The sequence below is a fragment of the Oncorhynchus mykiss genome, chromosome 6, assembly GCF_057628025.1.
Source record: "Oncorhynchus mykiss isolate SJ-2025 chromosome 6, ASM5762802v1, whole genome shotgun sequence".
In the NCBI taxonomy this organism is placed as follows: Eukaryota; Metazoa; Chordata; class Actinopteri; order Salmoniformes; family Salmonidae; genus Oncorhynchus; species Oncorhynchus mykiss.
This window is the reverse complement of record NC_143027.1, coordinates 58554532-58578246: the sequence shown is the minus strand read 5'-3', so window position 1 is coordinate 58578246 and position 23715 is coordinate 58554532. Positions and strand designations below refer to the sequence as shown.

Genomic DNA, 23715 nt, shown 5'->3' with positions numbered 1-23715 from the left:
GTTTAATAAAATGTTTTTTGTTTTCATTCCTTTTCATCACATTCGTCTTCATAAAACCCCCCCGGGAACAGTAGCATCAGTATCAGTTTGTTGTAGGATCTCATTGAGCCCGCTTGGTTGTCATGCATTTCATGTTATATCCTGCATTTAATTACTGGTCAGCCACGAAGGAGCTCACCCCTCAAATTTACAAGAGCAGTACATATTCTTAGAATCTTGCCACTTTTGTAGTCATTGGCACCACTTGTGGTAAGATTTTGAAAACATTTAAGTGTCTAATAGCTCTTTCTACGGGGACTCTCGCATTTGCTTGCAGTTTGGGGTTTTAGGCTGGGTTTCTATACAGCACTTTGAGATATCAGCTGATGTACGAAGGGCTATATAAATACATTTGATTTGATTTGATTTTGATTCTGGAAGTAAACTGTTCCTCACTAAGTTGTGCACCCTTTTTTTGTAAACAAGGGTGTTACTAAATACATTTTCCTCTGACACAACAAGTATCTTATTAAAACCTCTTGAGGCTAGGGGGCAGAATTTTCACTTTTGGATAAATAGCATGCCCAATTTCAACTTCCTCCTACTCATGCCAAGAATATAAAATATGCATATTATTCGTAGATTTGGATAGAATACACTCTGAAGTAGAGGTCAACCGATTATGATTTTTCAACGCCGATACCGATACCGATTATTGGAGGACCAAAAAAGCCGATACCGACTAATCGGACAATTTTTTTATTTGTAATAATGACAATTACAACCATACTGAATTAACACTTATTTTAACTTAATATAAAACATCAATAAAATAAATTTAGCCTCAAATAAATAATGAAACATGTTCAATTTGATTTAAATAATGAAAAAACAAAGTGTTGGAGAAGAAAGTAATATGTGCCATGTAAAAATGTGTGCCATGTAAAAAAGCTCACGTTTAAGTTCCTTGCTCAGAACATGAGAACATATGAAAGTTTGTGGTTCCTTTTAACATGAGACATCAATATTCCAAGGTAAGAGGATATAGGTTGTAGTTAATATAGTATTTGTAGGACTATTTCTCTCTATAGCATTTGTATTTCATATACCTTTGACTATTGGATGTTCTTATAGGCACTATAGTATTGCCAGTGTAACAGTATAGCTTCCGTCCCCCTCCTCGCCCCTACCTGGGCTCGAACCAGGAACACATCGACAACAGCCACACTCGAAGCATCGTTACCCATCGCTCCACAAAAGCCGCGGCCCTTGCAGCGCAAGGGGAATAACTACTCCAAATCTAAAAGCGAGTGACGTTTGAAACAGTATTAGCGCACACCCAGCTAACTAGCTAGCCATTTCACATTGGTTACACCAGCCATTAGGCTGATAGGCTTGAAGTCATAAACAGCGCTGTGCTTGCGAAGAGCTGCTGGCAAAACGCACGAAAGTGCTGTTTGAATTAATGATTACAGGCCTGCTGCTGCTCAGTCAGACTGCTCTATCAAATCAGACTTAATTATAACATAATAACACACAGAAATACGAGCCTTTGGTCATTAATAGGATTGAATCCGGAAACTATCATTTTGAAAACAAAACTTTTATTATTTCAGTGAAATACGGAACCGTTCTGTATTTTTTAAAATCTAATGGGTGGCATCCCTAAGTCTAAATATTCTTGTTACATTTCACAACCTTCAATGTATGTCATAATTACGTAAAATTCTGGCAAATTAGTTCGCAATGAGCCAGGCAGCCCAAACTGTTGCATATACCCTGACTCTGCGTGCAATGAACGCAAGAGAAATGACACAATTTCACCTGGTTAATATTGCCTGCTAAACTGAATTAGTAGTTATAACTAGTGATTATGATTGTTTTTTATAAGATAAGTTTAATGCTAGCTAGCAATTTACCTTAGCTTCTACTGCGTTCGCGTAACAGGCAGGCTACTTGTGGAGTGCAATGGTTAGAGCGTTGGACTAGTTAATTGTGCGGTTGCAAGATTGGAACCCCTGAGCTGACAAGGTGAAAATCTGTCGTTCTGCCCCTGAACAAGGCAGTTAACCCATAGTTCCTAGGCAGTCATTGAAAATATGAATGTATTCTTAACTGACTTGCCTAGTTAAATAAAAATACAAATGTATGTTTTTTATTTTATTTTTAATAATTGAAAATCGGCGCCCAAAAATACAGATTTCCAATTGTTGTGAAAACTTGAAATCGGCCCTAATTAATCGGCCATTCCGATTAATCGGTCGACCTCTACTCTGAAGTTTCTAAAACTGTTTGAATCATGTCTGTGAGTATAACAGAACTTATGTAGCAAGCAAAACCCAGAGGACTAACCAATCAGATTTTTTTTTTTTTGGTTTTTTAGAACTGGTTTTCAATTCCTACCGCTTCCACTGGTCACCAGTCTTTGGAATTTGGTTGAGGTTATTCCTTTGTGCAATGAAGAAGTAGGCCAACTAGGAACTGGGTAACACTGTTGAGAGTTGCGCAAGACGTGAAAAGTTGCGCTGGTTTGTTGTCTTCCTTTATTGAACAACAGATAGACCCGTCTACAATTTGATCGATAATTAACGTTTAAAAATACCTAAAGTTGTATTACAAAAGTAGTTTGAAATATTTTGGCAAAGTTTATAGGCAATTTTTGAAATATTTTGTAGTGACGTTGCGTTTTTTGGAAGCTGTTTTTTTCTGGATCAAACGCGCTTTATAAATTGACATTTGGATATATATGGACGGAATTAATCGAACAAAAGGACCAATTGTGATGTTTATGGGACATATTGGAGTGCCAACAAAAGAAGCTCGTCAAAGTTAATGCATGTTTTATATTTTATTTCTGCGTTTTGTGTAGCGCCTGCAGGGTTGAAATATGCTACCCTCTTTGTTTACTGGTGTGCTATCATCAGATAATATCTTCTTATGCTTTCGCCGAAAAGTATTTTTAAAATCTGACATGGTCGCTAGATTCACAACGAGTGTAGCTTTAATTGAGTATCTTACATGTGTGATTTAATGAAAGCTTGATTTTTATATAATTTTTTTGAATTTGCCGCATTTTCCCAGTTTTTTGCCCAAGTGGGACGCAATTGTACCGCCTATCCGTAAGAAGTTAATTAACCTCTTCTCCTGGAAGTAAGTAGTCCAAGATCCCAGAGTCCACCGTGATATAGCTGCATCATCAGACATATGCAGCAGATATAAATATTATTAGTACACATGGGGCTATACCTACAAGGTATTTGATAGAGTTATGTGAGTACTAGTGGCTAAAAGACTACCCTTTTGAAAATCAGCATCTGGAAAAGTCACGTGTCATGGAGAAACCGATTGTTTTTTTCTTTAGGAAAATTGTGAATTGAAAGCAGAAGTAGTGATACAGAGAAGTAGAGTCCAATAACTGAGTGTTAACTGGTTGTGTACTATGTTCCTGCTGGGCTGTGAGGCTGTGAGTTCAGCCTCGGAGTCAGGCGTGACTCATGAGTGACAACACCCTCCATACTGCGTGGTGGCCGACTACGCCACGGATCCCACGCTAAGTCTGCTAAATGACTCAAATGTAAATGTAAACACAGAGGCCAAGGCTAGGGAAATGTCACTTCCTGTCACCTGTCAACACTGGTGATAAAGCTTATCACAGCATTCCCATGGAGACAGTGGAAGACGGTGATGCCATTGGCTACCTGGGATCACATGCTGTGTGTGAATTGTGGACGGTAGGCAGTGGGTGAGAGTGTATTTAGCTGAGCAGCAGCACATAGTTTTTTTTCTTCTTATCATCCACTTGATTTATCATATGGAGATGACACGCTGACATCACATATGCACTCATACTTGCATACTCACATACATACTCACATGAATGCAATAGTAGTAGGGGTGTAACGGTTCACCAAATCCACGGTTCGGTAAATATTGCGGTTCTGGGGTCACGGTTTGGTTCGGTTACGGTACATGAAATGCCAACAGTTACTTTAGTACATTTTTGTTTATTTGGCAAAAGACGCAAAACTAAAAAGCACCCTATTTGTGGCCCAAGTACAGCTTCTGTGACAGCATTCACAATGTTCCTGGAATTGTCTGATGTGACAGGGATTGTTATGTTGAGCCTCTCAAGTAGAGATCTTCACGGGTCCTTCTGAAATGGACCTGGGGCTTTTCCAACCGAACCCGATATGCATAAATTTATTTCTAAATATAGAGACCCGATCCAAAAAGATCCAAGGACATCTAGACTAGTTCTGTATAGACCTGGTCGGATCCAGACCCGGCCCAATCCGAGTGAGGGAAGCAGCAGAAAAGTCCATTTGTAAGCTACTTTATTAACCAGAGCTAATAAAGCACGAGGGAGAGACACTCTAGCAGGCGGAGGAGGGGTCTTGCAGTGTGTGTACTGCGAGTGAGTGACACGGGGAGCAAGCAGGAGGGGAGGGCAGGACAGACAGATAGCAACCAACCATTCAAGCCGACTCGCGCTAGTAGACTAACGTCTAGGTTGTCATAGCTAGTAGCTTGGCTATTTATGATCCAATATGATTATTGGACTGCATCAAACAAAGAGAAGCTTGTTAACTAAACTAGCTATTTTATCTAGCAAGCTAGGCTAATTGAGGCTGCATGCGTTTTCCCCCTGTCCTACAGTTACAAATAGCAACACCATTCAGATACAATGGTTCTTCCTTTAAAATCTGCGTCATACTGTGGCACACCTTGCGTGCTGCCGCAGAATTATGTGGCACGTCATTAAATTGTCAGCCATTTTTTCCTGTTACTGCAAGTTATTGCTAGTTTGACCACCAGCGGGCATCTTTGAGAGAAGGATTTGATAGTATTCCGTATTGGCATTACCAGAGAATTTAAAACATTTTTGGGGATAACAATGTTTTTGGGATTGATTTTAAGAAATTTGGCTTAATTAATTTGCTTAATATTATGGTGTTTCAATTCAGAGAAAAATGAGAAATGAAACCCTCAGGGTTTCCGTTAGAATGGAATGGAAAATATGGCGCTGTACAACGTGACGGTCGGGAGTAGGCTACAGGATTGGAGGATTCTAAATTGTTTGCCTTCATTAGACAACTTTGTTCCAATGTTTCTGTAAATCAGTGATATTTATTCCCATAGTAATTTGTTATGGATCCATAACTAAATCAAGATCTGCAATTTGAAAGAGTATTTTTGTATCATTATTTTATTAACAAAATGTGTTTATTTGTTTATTAGGCTACTGTGCAGTCTACAATACATATTGTAGTAAACATAGGAAAGAGCCTAATTCCTTACATAAGGGAGAGTAGGCCATGTCTGTACTACAGAATGCAGGGCACGCGGGAGACCGGTGTTATTTCATAGTTGTGATGTTTTCACTATTATTCTACCATGTAGAAACTAGTAAAAATAAAGAACAATCCTGGAATAAGTAGATGTGTCCAAACTTTTGACTGATACTTGCTTAATTAGATTAATATTATGGTGTTTTGTATTCCATGAAAAACCCTCTGGATTTCTGTTAGGATGGAACAGAAAATATGTTGCTGTACAACGTGACACTCATAAATTCAGAGCGTTGTCAGATTGTCAGTTTGTAAATTCAGACCGTTTCGCTCTCGGAGCGCACACTGGACGTTCGGGCCAAGGAGTAGGGTTGATTTCAGCATTCTGGCCTTACACCGGCAGTCAAGCATCCAAGCTAACATTGGCTAGCTTGCTAGCTACTTCCAGACACAAATGAGACCACTCTGACCATTTTACTCGCCCTAGCAGAGCTGGTTAGGCAGTTTTCCTGTTAACCAGAGCATTAGTGACTGTAACTATGCTGCTGGAAACAATTTAATTACGCTTTTTTGATGACGTTTACTGACACCGGCCATATTCAATGTGTTAAGTGCTCGTAAATTCATTATTCTCGCCTCTGGCACACTCAGACGAGAGTGGTCTGAAATCAGTGTAGATAGCCAGAGCAAATTTACGAAAGCACCCGAATGTCCATTGAGAACGCACAACGACTATACCATTTAGCTAAGCTAAGAATGACTGGAATGATCAAGTCAATAAATATTGAGTAGTTAGATAGCCTATGGTTAATATACTGGCATGTTTGATGTATAACTACTAATGTTAAATAGCTAGCTAACATACCGGTACATACTGCTGTACTACTGCTGGCAGGATATGGCAGCATCTTCGGTTGTGCGTCAATAATTCTGCATACAGTAGCACGTTTGTATATAGGTGTGGTTAATCACAGGCAAATTGTTATATGCTATGGAGGTACATGTGTCTTTTTGTCAAACTTTTTTTTATTTTCAATCAAAAATAATTGTTCTGAAAGCAACTTTTTTTCCGACACAAAGGAAGTCAGAGCGGACACCTACGAAGAAGGACTGTGTGGTGAAAGCATCTCAGGTAAGCAGCAATGGGCCTTCTTCTGTCCAACTTTTACATAGCTAGTAGTTAGCTCCTACAGTTGAGTGTCGGTTCATAACATTCTACTATATTAGTTCATAACATTCTACTATATTACATACATACAGTGTACATACATACATACATACATACATACCGTAGAATGATAAATCATGCAATTATTATTCTCAAGCTAACCAAAAGCATTTAGCTACAAACGCCTGTTCTCGCCATTTTCAGTCAAATTAATCTAACTTTCATTCATGGCAACTCATAAGCAGGCCATGTCATACTTGTTTCATAGTTGATATATAATCATATTTCATAACAGTTAGCTTTTTTTAACAGAAGGATGAAAGAACACAATATGTCTGTCAAAAATAGTTAGGGAGTCTTTGCAGCTTGTAGATGGTGCAGGTATGCATATTTCCCATCACCTAATGAACAACCACAATACCAGTCTGGTGTTAAGCTTTCTGTGCTGTATTGACGTATCCTGAAAATGACATCTGCTGCTTTAGATTGAACGGTCATATCTGTCAGTTGTTTTCATATCTACAAAAAATAAGCTATTTTCTTTACTTTCAGAGATCAAGGGGTCGAAAATGTAGATATTGCCAAATGTTCACTGTCCGAGACACAGGCCGTGGAAGCTTTATTGCTGGCAAAAGTGTCCATAACCAGAGGTAATTAAACTATTCTGTGTTCTTTTTCTCTTCATCTATGCCTGTCTTGTTGTACATGGAACCTGTCTCACATGCATTAATTAAAAGATCCTTAAAATATCAGCTGCTAATTTTCAGATTTTACACCACATACACACAGCCATTTTCACTGGACTATCTGTTGCTGCCAAGTCATGATTTCCCTGGGGGTTAGCCTTGCAATAACCAAGAGATGAGACACATAGGCATTTATATTTAAATGTTTCAGGTACACTCCGATAGTTGTCTGCATCACATACAGTATCTTCTATTGACATTATCTTCTATTGTTTGTCCTCATGTGTCTGTTTTTCAGCATAAAGTACTCTGTAGCCACTTAGTGTGGACACCAGGTGAGACCACAAACACACACACAATAACAGTCTTTCTTCTTCACTTCATCCTTCTCCCCCTTTTCCCCCAAATCCTCTAGGTTATATCAGCTGTTTTGTTGAACTGGCTGACAGAGGGCACAGCATGATCATAGGTGAGAGGTCACTTGGTTGGGTCAACAGGAAGTATTATTAACCAGTTAGAGCTCTAGGGGCGCTATTTCATTTTTGGATAAAAAACGTTCCCGTTTTAAGCGCGATATTTTGTCACGAAAAGATGCTCGACTATGCATATTCTTGACAGTTTTGGAAAGAAAACACTCTGAAGTTTCAGAATCTGCAAAGATTTTGTCTGTAAGTGCCCCAGAACTCATTCTACAGGCGAAACCAAGATGATGCATCACCCAGGAATTAGCAGAATTTCTGAAGCTCTGTTTTCCATTCTCTCCTTATATGGCTGTGATTGCGCAAGGAATGAGCCTACACTTTCTGTCGTTCGCCCAAGGTCTTAGCAGCATTGTGACGTATTTGTAGGCATATCATTGGAAGATTGGCCATAAGAGACTACATTTTCCAGAGGTCCGCCCGGTGTCCTTTGTCTAAATTTGTGCGTAATCTTCAGGTGCAGGCATTTTCTCCTGGGATTCAGGAGAGAAAGCATGTTTCCAAGAACGATGTATCAATGAAGAGATATGTGAAAAACACCTTGAGGATTGATTCTAAACAACGTTTGCCATGTTTTCAGTCGATATTATGGAGTTAATTTGGAAAAAAGTTTGCGTTTTGAGGACTGAATTTATGGATTTTTTTTGGTAGCCAAATGTGATGTATAAAACGGAGCTATTTCTAATACACAAGGAATCTTTTTGGAAAAACTGAGCATCCGCTATCTAACTGAGAGTATCCTCATTGAAAACATCAGAAGTTCTTCAAAGGTAAATGATTTTATTTGAAGGCTTTTATGTTTTTGTTAATGTTGCGTGCTGGATGCTAACGCTAATGCTAACGCTAAATGCTAACGCGAAATGCTAACTCTAGCTAGCTACTTTTACACAAATGATTGTTTTCCTATGGTTGAGAAGCATATTTTGAAAATCTGAGATGACAGTGTTGTTTACAAAAGGCTAAGCTTGAGAGATGGCATATTTATTTCATTTCATTTGCGATTTTCATAAATAGTTAACGTTGTGTTATGCTAATGAGCTTGCTGATAGATTTACACAATCCTGGATACAGGGGTTTTTTCATAGCTAAACGTGACGCAGAAAACGGAGCGATTTGTCCTAAACAAATAATCTTTCAGGAAAAACTGAACATTTGCTATCTGAGAGTCTCCTCATTGAAAACATCTGAAGTTCTTCAAAGGTAAATGATTTTTTTGAATGCTTTTCTGTTTTTTTGTGTAAATGTTGCCAGCTGAATGCTAATGCTAAATGCTACGTTAGCCATCAATACTGTTACACAAATGCTTGTTTTGCAATGGTTGAGAAGCATATTTTGAAAATCTGAGATGACAGTGTTGTTAACAAAAGGCTAAGCTTGAGAGCTAGCATATTTATTTCATTTCATTTGCGATTTTCATGAATAGTTAACGTTGCGTTATGGTAATGAGCTTGAGTCTGTATTCACGAACCCGGATCCGGGATGGGGAGATCAGAAAGGTTAAAGAGATGCTTTACATGGGAACTAGTTCAGACAGAGATGTAGTAGTCCCTGAGTTAATGATCCAAGGTCGGTTTTGCATTTCACCTCCTGATGATTATGATGACTGACCGTGTTAGAATAAAAACACAAGGCTTAATCATGCTCTCTCTCTATCTATCTGTCTCTCGTCTGCAGGTATGTTTTGATGTGAGAGAGGAAGCCAGTCCCATCATCGCCACCTCACTCGCTCTTAAGATAACCTTTGGGCCAACTGGGGGCCCAAGGCTGGTTAGGAGATACCGCAATTGTGATTAACTGAAAGAATATTAGGGTAGCACTGTAATTCATTATTCATATGCTGTTCTAACCTCTTTCCCTTTCTGTCTTCTACACCTCTCTCCCCACCTCATCTTTCTTCCTCGTTTAAAAATGCACACCATATGTGCATTGAAGTACAGATTGAACTTGTATTTATAATATAATATTACAATTATCATAATTATAATGCGTGTATTATGTATTTATAACACCTGGATAATGAAATTCTTTCAATAAAGCGTTTCACATTCTCCGCTGGTTGAAATTAAGTATTTCATTGAAATACTATCCTGTGTCCTCAGATTAATGCAGATGAAGTGAGTTAGATATGATTTGTTTATTTTCTGTTTATATGAATTACAAATCAGCCTTAACTTAAATCATGTTTCTAGTCTATTGCATAGTTACAATGTGTAATCATTGATGTCCCGGGAGTAGGAGTGGTAAACATTGTTGAAGTGTTTAATTGTAATACATACATGCAGACACAGCATTATTAAAATAATGGAGTTTGATATGACTGAAAAAGAATGCCTCATAGATTCATACCTGAACCGCACCTTTATTTGCCAAGGAAGAGTACATGATCAGTGAATATATTCAATGTACAGGCTACAATGTGGGAATCTCATGCGTGGTAATAACCACAGTACATATACAGTATATAAGGACTTGCATACTTGGCACAATAAATATTATAATCTACTCTATCCATAGGCTTCATTAATACCATTCAGACTTGTAGTTGATACAACAACTATGATAGCTGAGGTTCATAGATTGGTATGAATATTAGTTCAGAACCTAACGTTTTAGGGTGCATACACAGATTGGCTACATACTGTAGCTAGCATCCATAGGCATACAGTTTTTTTTATCCTCCACTACACAATAAGCAATTAAATAGTTAGCTAGCTATGTTTCTTCAGCTGCACTGCAAGGCAAGCTTACACCATTGTTCATTCAATTTGCAGTAAATGCTTTAGCTAGCTAGATTCTTTACATCCAGTGTTTCAGAAGATGACAGCCTGGTTTGCTAGTTTTCTCAGGAGTCCCTAAACCATTAAACAACACGAATTACAAATTCATTCTCCTGTCATAACACTAACTAGCTAGCTGGCTAATGTTAGCTAGTCAGATAACTTGCTAAATAGCAATTTTCGTAAAATAAATGTATGACCAACAAATATGCACAAACGTTTGTCTGTACATTAACGAACATATTCCTCACAACTGTATATTTTTTGCTTGACTCGTTATGACGTTATAACTACTTACATTTGGTTCCACCGTAATGTTTTGTCTGCCATCTTCACCCAGGAACTGGTGGCTGGCGTCAAATTCATCATTGGAACCACACGATATGATTGGTCATGTAAAAACCTTGGGTCCCAAATGCATAATGAGTGCTCTAACTCCCCCTTGTGGTGGTCTGGAGCAATGAAGCCGTGGGTAACTCTAAATCTCGCGGTGCAAGCTAGCAACTTTTAAATGAGGAACCACTGTAGCACCCTACCTGTTGGCTTTTGGTCATTGTAACATATAGTGTATTTCTAATTTAACTTTTAATTCCATAATTTAATTCCATCATCCATTTAGTACAGTCGTGGCCAAAAGTTTTGAGAATGACACAAATATTAATTTTCACAAAGTTTGCTGCCTCAGTTTGTATGATGGCAATTTGCATATACTCCAGAATGTTATGAAGAGTGATCAGATGAATTGCAATTAATTGCAAAGTCCCTCTTTGCCATGCAAATGAACTGAATCCCAAAATAACATTTCCACTGCATTTCAGCCCTGCCACAAAAGGACAAGCTGACATCATGTCAGTGATTCTCTCGTTAACACAGGTGTGGGTGTTGAAGAGGACAAGGCCGGAGATCACTCTGTCATGCTGATTGAGTTTGAATAACAGGCTGGAAGCTTCAAAAGGAGGGTGGTGCTTGGAATCATTGTTCTTCCTCTGTCAAATATGTAACCTGCAAGGAAACACATGCCATCATCATTGCTTTGCACAAAAAGGGCTTCACAAGCAAGGATATTGCTGCCAGTAAGATTAGTAAGCACCTAAATCCACCAAATATCGGATCATCAAGAACGTCAAGCAGAGCGGTTCAATTGAAAGTCCAGCAAGCACCAGGACCGTCTCCTAAAGTTGATTCAGCTGCGGGATCAGGGCACCACCAATACAAAGCTTGCTCAGGAATGGCAGCAGGCAGGTGTGAGTGCATCAGCATGCACAGTGAGGTGAAGACTTTTGGAGGATGGCCTGGTGTCAAGAAGGGCAGCAAAGAAGCCCCTTCTCTCCAGACATACTGATATTCTGCAAAAGGTACAGGGATTGGACTGCTGAGGAATGGGGTAAAGTCATTTTCTCTAATGAATCCCCTTTCTGATTGTTTGGGGCATCCGGAAAAAAGCTTGTCTGGAGAAGACAAGGTGAGCGCTACCATCAGTCCTGTGTCATGCCAACAGTAAAGCATCCTGAGACCATTCATGTGTGGGGTTGCTTCTCAGCAAAGGGAGTGGGCTCACTCACAATTTTGCCTCAGAACACAGCCATGAATAAAGAATGGTACCAACACATCCTCTGAGAGCAACTTCTCCCAACCATCCAAGAACAGTTTGGTGACGAACAATGCCTTTTCCAGCATGATGGAGCACCTTGCCATAAGGTAAAAGTGATAACTAAGTGGCTTGGGGAACAAAACATCGATATTTTGGGTCCATGGCCAGGAAACTCCCCATACCTTAATTCCATTGAGAACTTGTGGTCAATCCTCAAGAGGTGGGTGGACAAACAAAACCCCACAAATTCTGACAAACTCCAAGCATTGATTATGCAAGAATGGGCTGCCATCAGTCAGCATGTGGCCCAGAAGTTAATTGACAGCATGTCAGGGCGGATTGCAAAGGTCTTGAAAAAGAAGAGTCAACACTGCAAATATTGACTCTTTGCGTCAACTTAATGTAATTGTCAATAAAAGCCTTTGACATTTATGAAATGCTTGTAATTATACTTCACTATTCCATAGTAACATCTGACAAAAATATCTAAAGACACTGAGGAAGCAGACTTTGTGAAAATGTATATTTGTGTCATTCTCAAAACATTTGGCCACGACTGTAGATAATCTCCTAACTTGCTTTGCCACACACGGAGGCTCCATGACTGTAGTACCGCGTTGATGACTTGTGATTGGCCGACAACAACAAGCTACACACGCCTGCATTGGCTATTCTCGTTAAGCAGTGGCCACATACTGTTAATGTTTTATCCACAACTCTCTGTCCATCGCCATTGTAATCTAATGTGAAACCAAAATCTTCAGCCAAACTGGGGATTTGAACGATGGAGGATCTTCCAATTCTGGTTTATCGACCCTACCACTCACCATCATACAGAACTAGTTCCCAGCTGCTCCTCACAAAAGGATAGCATGAAATTCGCCAGTTAAGATTCAAATTTTGATTACAACGTGCATATAGGCTCTAGTTGTTTTAACAGAAAAGCCTACAACATTTCTTCAGCTCAGATTTACTCAAGAGGCAATGGCATACAACTCAGCATGTTTATTGTTGTAAAAAAAAAACATTTTAGGTATTTAATCGGGTTCACAGTGCGAACCGAACTGAGGTGTAGCATTACACCCCTATCTAGTAGACCCACGTCCCACCCTGCGTGATGAGGACAGTGGCCTAGATGCCTGTCCTGAGATCACTATCAATTGAGATGCTGGGCACCAGCTCCACCCACACAGTCCAATTACCAGGACACGGACCATCAGTCCCTCACAAAACAGACATCATTAACAGGACAGGAATCTACAGTGGGGATACAACACGTGTTGCTAACCCCCCACCCAGCCAGAGGACTCAGTAAGGGGGAAGAGGTAGGGCTACATCCCCTGTTGACCACCCACCCAAAAGGCCCCAAACCATGGGATGAAATAGCTGCCAGGCCTGGCTGGAGAGAGCAGAGTCTCTACCAGGGACCAGGCTGTAAGTGGGTCAGAGCTCTACTCTCTCTGAATCACTCTGAGCCAAAAGCATCTCACACATGAAATATTGATGGTGCTTTTGATAGGTGAATGGCCAACCAATACTACATACAAGTCCAAGATGGGTTGACATACATAGCCTGCTCACTAACAAAGTGATAGGCCTACACTCCACTATCAGTCCGCAAGTACTTGTGTATTCAGAGGTCCTAATTAGGATTCTTTACGGGATGAAGTGTATTTCACTGAATTATGGTTCCAACATGAGATCATGAGGGTCAGCTCAGAGATGGCCTTCATTGGAAGGCCATCTAATGGATGCCAGTTCATTGGAAGGCCATTTCCGCAGAGGCAAAACAAATGCTCCCCAAAAGCTCATCTCACCCAAACCAAAACTGTGTAAGCAGAATGCTGATTAGAGCATGGTTTCTCTTAGGAGAAAGCCGGTCTATGGGAAACAGGTTATAGTTACTGTAGAGTCAGAACCTTGTTTCCTAACCAAGTTGTACCCTCACCCTGGAGAGATGATTGCCTCAGTGTTTTTTATTTCTCTAGCTGACAGAGAGGAAGACAACACGACTGACACTGTGGGGTCAGGGGTTAAGGGTCAGACGATGATCTGGTTACACCGTGGCTTGAGGAAGGCTGACTAATAAAGACACATCATTGGCTCCCTGACCAAACATGTTGTGTAACTGGCTGGCCCTGTTCACACATCCAGAGCAGCACAGCTCCCCACGGTTCCCCTGAAGTGTGTCAGAGAGGATACCTGCCGGGCAGCTGAACACAATACGGAGGGCAGTGGAGGCCGCTTGGCTGGCGGCCATCACTTCAAAGAGCTAGCAACGTTAAAAAACCAAGAGCAGAGGAAGTCCATTGGTGCATTCCCAACATCCTTCGATCCGTGGACCTATCGGCAGGGAGGATAATAAGAAAGCATGACATTCTCTGGGTTTGATTAAAGAGCATTTAAAGCGTCTCCTGGGTCTGAGGGAGGATTGGGAGAAGACTGGACTAAATACCCTCCATATTTACTCTAAAAGGAAGTTCCTGGCAGGGGACAGTATTACTGCTAAAAATACCCCAACACTGCCACTGACCAACCAGGTGGGCTATTCATTACAACCAGAAAAGAAGAAGGATGAAGAAAAGAAAGTGAGAGGAAAGCTATCCCCTTACAGCGACTACAGAACGATCAACAGGACTCTGCCTCACTAGCTCACACCCTCGCACTCTCTCTCTTTCTCTGCGTCTCTCGTCACGGATGGTCGCCACGGTATTTATGGAAAGCCGCTGACTTCATGGCTAGAGCGGTGGAGGCCCTGTGCGTGTACAGTAGGCTACATAAACAAGGCCCACAGGACGTGATCTCACTATCTCCAGCCCAAAGAAAGCACCAAACCCACAGGCTGCTGATCCTATCGCCTCCACAATGCTGCTGAAATGTTTCCCAAAACAATACTTCCCCTGGAACTCACCCACTCCCATGATAGGAGGGGGACTTTACTGTTTTCCGCCGCCTTTAATGTCAAAGAAATGACCAAGTAAATACAGATCCATCTCAATCTCTCTTACCACAGTGTACTTCTCCCTCCCCCTTTTATTCCCACTTTTCATCATTCCAAACTAATTCCACATCAGTAAAGCAGTCTTAACAAGGCTGAACTGATTTTAAAACCTTGTTTCCCCTGTAACTAGAGCCTTTTTCTTTTTTTTTACATCTCTGATGTCTGACGTTAGTGAACACAGTTCAATGTGAGTGCTGGCCCCAGGACACTGTGTAATGATTTAACTGTACGCGCGGCTCTGGCTCCAGACAACACATGATCTCTAAGTAACACTGAGACACTCACTGCCGTGACAAGTACACTAAGTGATTCGCCAGTGTCTAACAGTGGCAAGATAATATAGCCTGTGTGTGGGCTAGATATTGTGAGCAACTGCGTTTATACACTCCACTCGGAGTGTGTATATAGTTTGTGAATGTGTATGTTTGAGTGTGTGTGTGTGTGCCTGCTATGTAAGGTACTACATTGCTGTGACTAAGCACATACTCAACACGCTCCTTCCGGATTTACAAGCTGAGAAGGTCACTCCACAACTGTGAAGGACACTGGACCCGCCACCACTTAGTTAGTGGGGTACACAATACTAACTAGAGCAGGAGAGTTATATTCAGTAGTCAGTACTGGGAACTATAGTCAGTAGTACCAACTCCTTAAATACCACTGTTACCACTACCCAACTCAAATAGTATCTTACTTCACGTGTTTACTGTGCCAACCATTCCTGCGCACATGTTTTCCGATCAATTACACCTATATTACCAGGAAGGTATATTTTGACTCCAAGGATCAAGCTAATGTTAGTAGGACCTGGTCTGATGGGTTTGGTCTCAGTATCCATACTGCAATGCCACACAAGATAAGAGACAGTCCAGAAGCATAAGCCGCTCTGCTCTGAGGGGAAGCTGATGGGACTGATTATTAGCCTGTCCACTTCCTGTACAGATCAGCAGTTCTAGTCCCGCTACTTTGATGCATCTCCACCCATCACTGCCCTACCTCCTACTCCTCTCTTCTCTTCTCTGCCACTCTCTACTCCTCTCCCCTCCCCTCCCCTCCCCTCCCCCCTTCCCCTCCCCTCTACTCCTCTCTACTCCTCTCCTCTCCCCTCCTCTCTACTCCTCTCCCCTCTTCTATCTTCTCCTCTCTTCTATCTTCTCCTCTCCTATCTTCTCCTGTCAAGGTCCCCGAGGTTGGGTGGGTGGGGAGAAAACCCTCCAACAGGAAGAGGGTTTTCCTGCTTCCCTGCTTTCCTCTCTCCAGATAATCCAGGCCTTGAACTTGATTTACACTAGGATTCCCAGGTTGCTGCTCAGGGGAAATGTGGAAACGTCTGTCTGAGACCAGACCACCTGGACAAGAGCAGTGCTGACCTTGTGGAAAAGAATGACAATCCGCTGGCCCCATAAGAATGGCTCTGAAATAATCAGACCTATGAGAAGAGACTTCCCACTGGGCACAGACGTCAGTTCAATGTCTAGTTTTGATTTACATTTGGTTAAGTTTTCAACTAACCTGAAATCAACAAGACATTTCACCATATCATTGGATTTAGGTTAAAGGTTGGGTGAAAAAAAGACAAAATGCCCTTATGTTGATGATATAAGTTTTCCACATTGACTCAACATCATAACATTGATTTTTGGGGTTGAAATGACGTGGAAACAATGTTGATTTAACCAGTTTTTATCCAGTGGGGTGGTTCTGTGTGCGCTGAGCAGAGCAGAGCCAATGTGAGCCAATCTAGTCACATGAAGGGCCTCAAATCAGCTAACTCAAAGTTACTTAATAAAGGATATGGGGTACATCAAGCACAAACAGTGGTCATTCACCCTGAAAGCTAACATCTACATTACATAAACAGCCCCCCCCCCCCCCCTGTCCCCTGAGTTTTAACACGTGCTTCCAGGGTGACAATCTGCAGGCAAGTATTACATATGTAGACAGCTCAGAGGAGAGTGTCAAAACTGTTCTCTATGGCCCTTCACAGAGAGAGACACGAGCCTCTGGCGGTGCAAGAGGGAGGGAACATTTGTATTTTCTGGCTAATGCCACTCAATCAATGCTAACCTAGTCTGCGGTGTGAAGCCAGCAGGGCGAGCTCTCTGTAGGAGCAGAAAAGGGGCTGGGGACAAACACGCTGCATATCACATTCACATGGTGCTTTATGCGACAGCACAGGGACTGAAGTGCAAAAACGTTTCAGAAATGCCATGTTGGGTGGGAAACAAAAACCGACGCAGGCAGAAAGCTGTAGCCTAAGGCGTGTTCAACAAGGGGAATAGTTTGCGAATGTTTTCCAACGTTAGCTTACGCTCGAGACAACATAATAACAAAGAAAAATACTGTTTGTGGCAAGCCTTCGCTCTGCATGTTAAATACAGGTAGCGTGTTGCATTTGTGGATGGCAGAACGTACGCGTTCACCTACAGTGGGGCAAAAAAGTATTTAGTCAGCCACCAAATGTGCAAGTTCTCCCACTTAAAAAGATGAGAGAGGCCTGTAATTTTCATCATAGGTACACTTCAACTATGACAGACAAAATTAGACAAAAAAATCCAGAAAATCACATTGTAGGATTTTTTATGAATTTATTTGCAAATTATGGTGGAAAATAAGTATTTGATCAATAACAAAAGTTTATCTCAATATATATATATATATACCCTTTGTTGGCAATGACAGAGGTCAAACATTTTCTGTAAGTCTTCACAAGGTTTTCACACACTGTTGCTGGTATTTTGGCCCATTCCTCCATGCAGATCTCCTCTAGAGCAGTGATGTTTTGGGGCTGTTGCTGGGCAACACGGACTTTCAACTCCCTCCAAAAATGTTCTATGGGGTTGAGATCTGGAGACTTGCTAGGCCACTCCAGTACCTTGAAATGCTTCTTACGAAGCCACTCCTTCGTTGCCCGGGCGGTGTGTTTGAGATCATTGTCATGCTGAAAGACCCAGCCATGTTTCATCTTCAATGCCCTTGCTGATGGTAGGCTTTGTTACTTTGGTCCCAGTTCTCTGCAGGTCATTCACTAGGTCCCCCCGTGTGGTTCTGGGATTTTTGCTCACCGTTCTTGTGATCATTTTGACCCCACGGGGTGAGATCTTGCGTGGAGCCCCAGATCGAGGGAGATTATCAGTGGTCTTGTATGTCTTCCATTTCCTAATAATTGCTCCCACAGTTGATTTCTTCAAACCAAGCTGCTTACCTATTGCAGATGCAGTCTTCCCAGCCTGGTGCAGGTCTACAATTTTGTTTCTGGTGTCCTTTGACAGCTCTTTGGTCTTGGCCATAGTGGAGTTTGGAGTGTGACTGTTTGAGGTTGTGGACAGGTGTCTTTTGTACTGATAACAAGTTCAAACAGGTGCCATTAATACAGGTAACGAGTGGAGGACAGAGGAGCCTCTTAAAGAAGTTGTTACAGGTCTGTGAGAGCCAGAAATCTTGCTTGTTTGTAGGTGACCGTATTTGGTCAAATACGGTCACCTACAAATTATTTAAATAAATTAAATAAATTAATTAAAAATCCTACAATGTGATTTTCTCGATTTTTTTTTCTCATTTTGTCTGTCATAGTTGAAGTGTACCTATGATGAAAAGTACAGGCCTCTCTCATCTTTTTAAGTGGGAGAACTTGCACAATTGGTGGCTGACTAAATACTTTTTTGCCCCACTGTACATCACATCCACATGCTTGCACACGCACACGCACATGCACACACACACACACACACACACACACACACACACATTACTACGCCCTGTACAGATGGTTCCTATGGTAACATGCCATCTGCCCAGCAGGAGCACGAGAGCAGCTTCCAGGCGTGATGCACCGCCCCCTCCACAGACACACACACACACACACGCTTGTTTTACTATCCTTGTGGGGACCGAAAAATGTATTCCTATTCAAATTCATATTTTCCCAACCCTTACAACTTAACCTAACCTTAATTAACCCTAACCCTAAAACTAAACCTAACCTTAACTTCTAACCCTATCCTTAAATCTAACCCTAATTGTAACCCTAACCTTAAACCTTAAACCTAACCCCAAAGCCTAAAATAACCTCTGGGATAACACAGTAGCATAATACAGGATAGGATGTAAGCCTGGCCAGGGACAGGCTCAGCCGGAGTGTAAAGAAGCTCTTACATGGGGCAAGGAGCAATACTAACACTTTCGGTCCAACTATCCATTCGCTTCCACACTCACTGGCACATCTTTGCACATCACTTCCACTGTCGACGCACACAAGCCGCGTCTCGTTTCACCGTCACAGCGTATGGCTGGATTATACAGCTTGATCAAAGACTGCATTGAGACATCATTGCACTTTTTCCTCTGTATCATACACACATGTTTTCAGAGAGAGTGGGTAGGGAGTGAATTATCAAAACAATCCAAACCTGGACTATCGTACACATGAGCAAAACGCATAAAAAAAAGCTGTGCTGTATCATCCACTGCAGAGCGAATAATTGCTAGTTTCTTCGTCCTGTGTCCTCTGTGTAGGTCTCTGTAGGCCCATGACCTCGAGACCCTTGGTGTCACCTCAGGCATCCAGCATGCGTCATGCCACACTGTGGCAGGGGCACTGGGGAAATATGGGAAGATGACGGGAGAGAGAACGGACGTTTGGGTTAGGGTCTCCAGCACTCTTCCTGTCACACATGGACAGGGAGCAGAGAGCGGCTGTTCTTGGCAGAGCAGAGATGAGAGAGAGAGAGGGAGAGAGGAATGAGAAAATGAACTAGAAAATTGTAGACAGAGGAACTGTAAGTCAAGCAGGAGCAGATTCCAGCTGACTCCCCTCAGAGAGAGAGAGAGAGCAGGCGCTTTAGTAACAGTTCCCACCAGAACATCCAGCAGTCAGAGAGAAAGGCCCCAAAACATCATCCCAAACAAGCAGAATAGAACCCATAGCTCCGCCCCCTCACAGCTCCCCTGTGATAGGTCAGGGGGCCAGGCAGCTTCCCTGAGAACAGATCTGCTTAAAGCAGCCCCTGGCTGGCCGCCCTCCAGAGTCTTTCTACAGGCTGTGGGAAACAGCTTAACACTCCAGACCAGTCTAATCATTTCATCAGGCCTGAAGAACAGCAGCTCCCTCTGACCTTTCGTGTTCTGCGTTTAAAGCGCTGCGGGACAATGGCAACACACCAGGAGTGAAAAAAAGAGGGCCTTTCCGGGCCTCCTCGCCCCCCTGGAGGAAGAATCTGTATCGCATCCCAACTCCTCCACTCCTCCTCATCTACACTTCAGGAGCTCCCTGACTCTGCTGAAGCCCTAAGGGTGTGAGAGGGGTTACCAACACCCACAGCTAAGTTAAAATCTCTCTCCCAAACAACCAGCACATATCAAACAGTCCCCTGTAAGAGCAAAGCCCCCACACTGTGAGTCTGCTTCGCTCTCTTTCCACACAGACCAGCGAGGACAGACTAGACCCGAGCATGAAGAGCAGGAAGACTGCAATTAGCCCTCTGCAATGATGACTAAGGACTGGTATGCAGAGCTTAGAGAGGACACGAGAGACAAGAGAACAAGACAGGCCTACTGCTATATTTGGTTAAATCGGTAAGAACAAAAAAAATACAAAGCCAAAATGAATCACAGTGCACACAAAAAAAAAGAGAAATTGCATATTATGACCAATGCTGTGTCACAAATGGAAACAAAGGTTCCCAGAAAGACGAGACAGAGTATACCCAGCCACTACATCTGCATCGTAAAATACAGCCACGGTTGCTATGTCAACACACCCAGAGGAATAGCTACATAGACGTGAGCCCACGCTGTCTTTAAAACGAGCAGAGGGGAGGAAGGGAGGGAGAGGGAGAACCGGAGAGGAGGGTGGATAAGAAAGGGAAACAGAGGGGAAGAACGATAGGGTGAAGACGGCAGGAGTGGAGACCAAGATGATGGAGTGTTGGTTGACAACAAAAAAAAAGAAGAGGGAGGGAGGAGAGAAAAACAGACAGCCACTTGGGAGATCAAGAAGCTATAAACATTGTCCTTAGGGACAGAGAAGAGAGCGGCGACTGAGACAGAGCTATAGAAGGAGATACTGTGTAACAGGCGGTACCCCCGTCTAAACACTTACGCCTTCTTTCATTCTGTATGTATACCCACCTAATCTAATACTGTATGTATACCCGCCTAATCTAATACTGTGTGTATACCCGCCTAATCTAATACTGTATGTATACCCGCCTAATCTAATACTGTATGTATACCCGCCTAATCTAATACTGTGTGTATACCCGCCTAATCTAATACTGTATGTATACCCGCCTAATCTAATACTGTATGTATACCCGCCTAATCTAATACTGTATGTATACCCGCCTTATCTAATACTGTATGTATACCCGCCTAATCTAATACTGTGTGTATACCCGCCTAATCTAATACTGTATGTATACCCGCCTAATCTAATACTGTATGTATACCCGCCTAATCTAATACTGTATGTATACCCACCTAATCTAATACTGTATGTATACCCACCTAATCTAATACTGTATGTATACCCACCTAATCTAATACTGTATGTATACCCACCAACTAATCCCTTCACCCCCCAAAATACAGCCCTCTTACAGAAACCATTTCCTCTCTCTGTGGCCACCTAAGAGAAACCCCTGATGCCATAAATGTATATATGTCTGGCATCGGGCACCGCTCAGACTGTTTATAGTATATTCAGACGTTTATGGACAGCGCTCTGTACTAGTGTGGTCTGGTCCCCCTTCCCTTTCCCCAGAGGCCTCAGGGACTGCCTGGGCTGAAGGATGATAGGCACAACTGGCCTTCATCTCTAAAATCTCCCTTTATGGGCAGAGAGGAGCGCCTCCGAACCAACGCCCAGCCTACGTGTGTAAAACATGAAATAGAGAAAAATGAGAGGGCGTAAACAGTGTATGTGTGTTACAGACGTGGTTCATTTGCGAGGAAACAGGAGGAAGGAGCAGGGGAGAAAGGCAGAGGGGGAGAAAGGAGCGGAGGGAGTGTGGCAGACAGACAGACAGACAGACAGACAGACAGACAGACAGACAGACAGACAGACGGACAGGACAGACAGAGTGCAGGCGGCCAGAGAGAGCAGGGTTAATGAAATGTGTGATGATAGCACCAGCTGAGCCAGCAGTAGCAGCAGCAGTTGGGAGACCACGCCTGATTGCTAACACCTAATACCCTGGATTACCCTGGTCCTGGCCTGTCTGATCCTACACACAGACACGCACATACACATGGACGCATGTACACGCACACATACACACCCTACTCCTACCTCCTCCCTGTCCAGCCAGCCACCATAACCCACATAGGCTGGGAAGCTGCCGCTTGGCTAGCCTGGTCTGGTCTGGCCTAGGCAGGGCTAGAGCTGAGACATTGGGCCACAGCACTCTCAAGCATGACTGAACACTGAACACTTTATATTCCACTGATCAAGCTGATCTGGATGTATGACAGACTAGATACAGTCTCTCTCTGCAATGACCTCATTGGCTTGATCCGAAACACAATTCAAGGTTATTTTTCTCCGAATGATGTTTTCTTGGCATTATTCAGCATTTGTTGACAGAAAAAAACAATTAAAGGTTCTGGGAGCCCACAAAAAAATATGTGGTTGTCAATCAATTTAAAGAGGTCAAGATTGATAATAAACATGGCCTGAGTATCGTTGTGGCCTTTGACCCTTTCAGCCCTGTATTAACTGTGGATCTGAGAGGAGCTAACAGCACCAACCATTTAAAACCAGACAGGGTAACAACCTCCATCAACCCGGGGATCACAACCAATCACCCCCTGTCTAAAGGCTGCTCAACCTGGGTCACCTTGTCAGGGACAAGGGGCTGTGCTTTATAACACACACACTGTCACATGGGGAGACAAAAACACAGCATCAAAACAGACCTCACACACAACAACTCTTTCTTTCTCTCTGTGTCTTCTCTCTCTCCCCATACTAACTAGGCCATCTCCACCTTCCTGAGATTGCCTTTTGTTTTGGAGAGAGTGGTACAAAAACAACAGTATTGTCTTTAATTAAGCCACAGTCACAATGGCCATCTATTTCTCTCTCTCTCTCCTTCTCCCTCTCTCCTTCTCCCTCTCTCCCTCCCTCCCTCCTACCTCCGTGCCTTTGGCCGCTCTGTGAGGACACTTCCGGGTGTCACAGTCCTCCTTTGTCCCTCAGGCGGCCAGCACAAGGCCAGCTCTATGTATGTGGGAAGCAGAGAACACTGAGTCTCCACGCCAAGGCCAAGTCTCCTCTTAATGAGAAGAGACTGCTGCTGGGAGGGAGAGAGAGGGAGAGGGCGGGAGAGAGACAGAGAGCTGTTTGGGGACACGCCACACGTCCTCCTCCCACATCTCCCCTCACCAGCCCCCAGGCTCAGCCTCAGCCTGCCTTTCTCTTCTTAGGCAACGGACAATCAGTAAAGGCACTAAACCAAAGCCTATGACTATAGAAAAGGGTGCTATATACAGGTTGTACACACTGAGGTTGGAGCCTTGGAGGTTACTATCCATAAACACCCAGTAATCAAGAACCTTGTATTCAGACCGACCATCATAATCCCTATTCCATATTGCTTTAGAATTCTACATTTCACCACGATCGACCTATTCTTTCCAAAATACTGTATGTCATCTCTCAAATTACTCCTCTCACTTGGCAACACAGCTATTTTTCTGCCATCACTCTCAGGCTTTGTTGCTTGGCAACTGGGCCTGCGATCCA

The 23715-nt window shown here is 42.6% G+C and overlaps 1 protein-coding gene and 1 long non-coding RNA gene across 5 annotated transcripts in view; one reads left to right on the top strand and one right to left on the bottom strand.

Moving 5' to 3' along the window:
• The window catches only part of LOC110526245 (protein MTSS 2), a 93625-nt gene that overhangs the window by 46638 nt on the left and 23272 nt on the right, over nt 1-23715 (bottom strand). The gene's annotated exons all lie outside the window — the stretch shown is intronic.
• Nucleotides 8231-9411, top strand: LOC149982936 (uncharacterized). Its single transcript, XR_016496779.1, has 3 exons — nt 8231-8370; nt 8739-8800; nt 9275-9411. It is a non-coding gene; the product is annotated as an uncharacterized LOC149982936 (long non-coding RNA).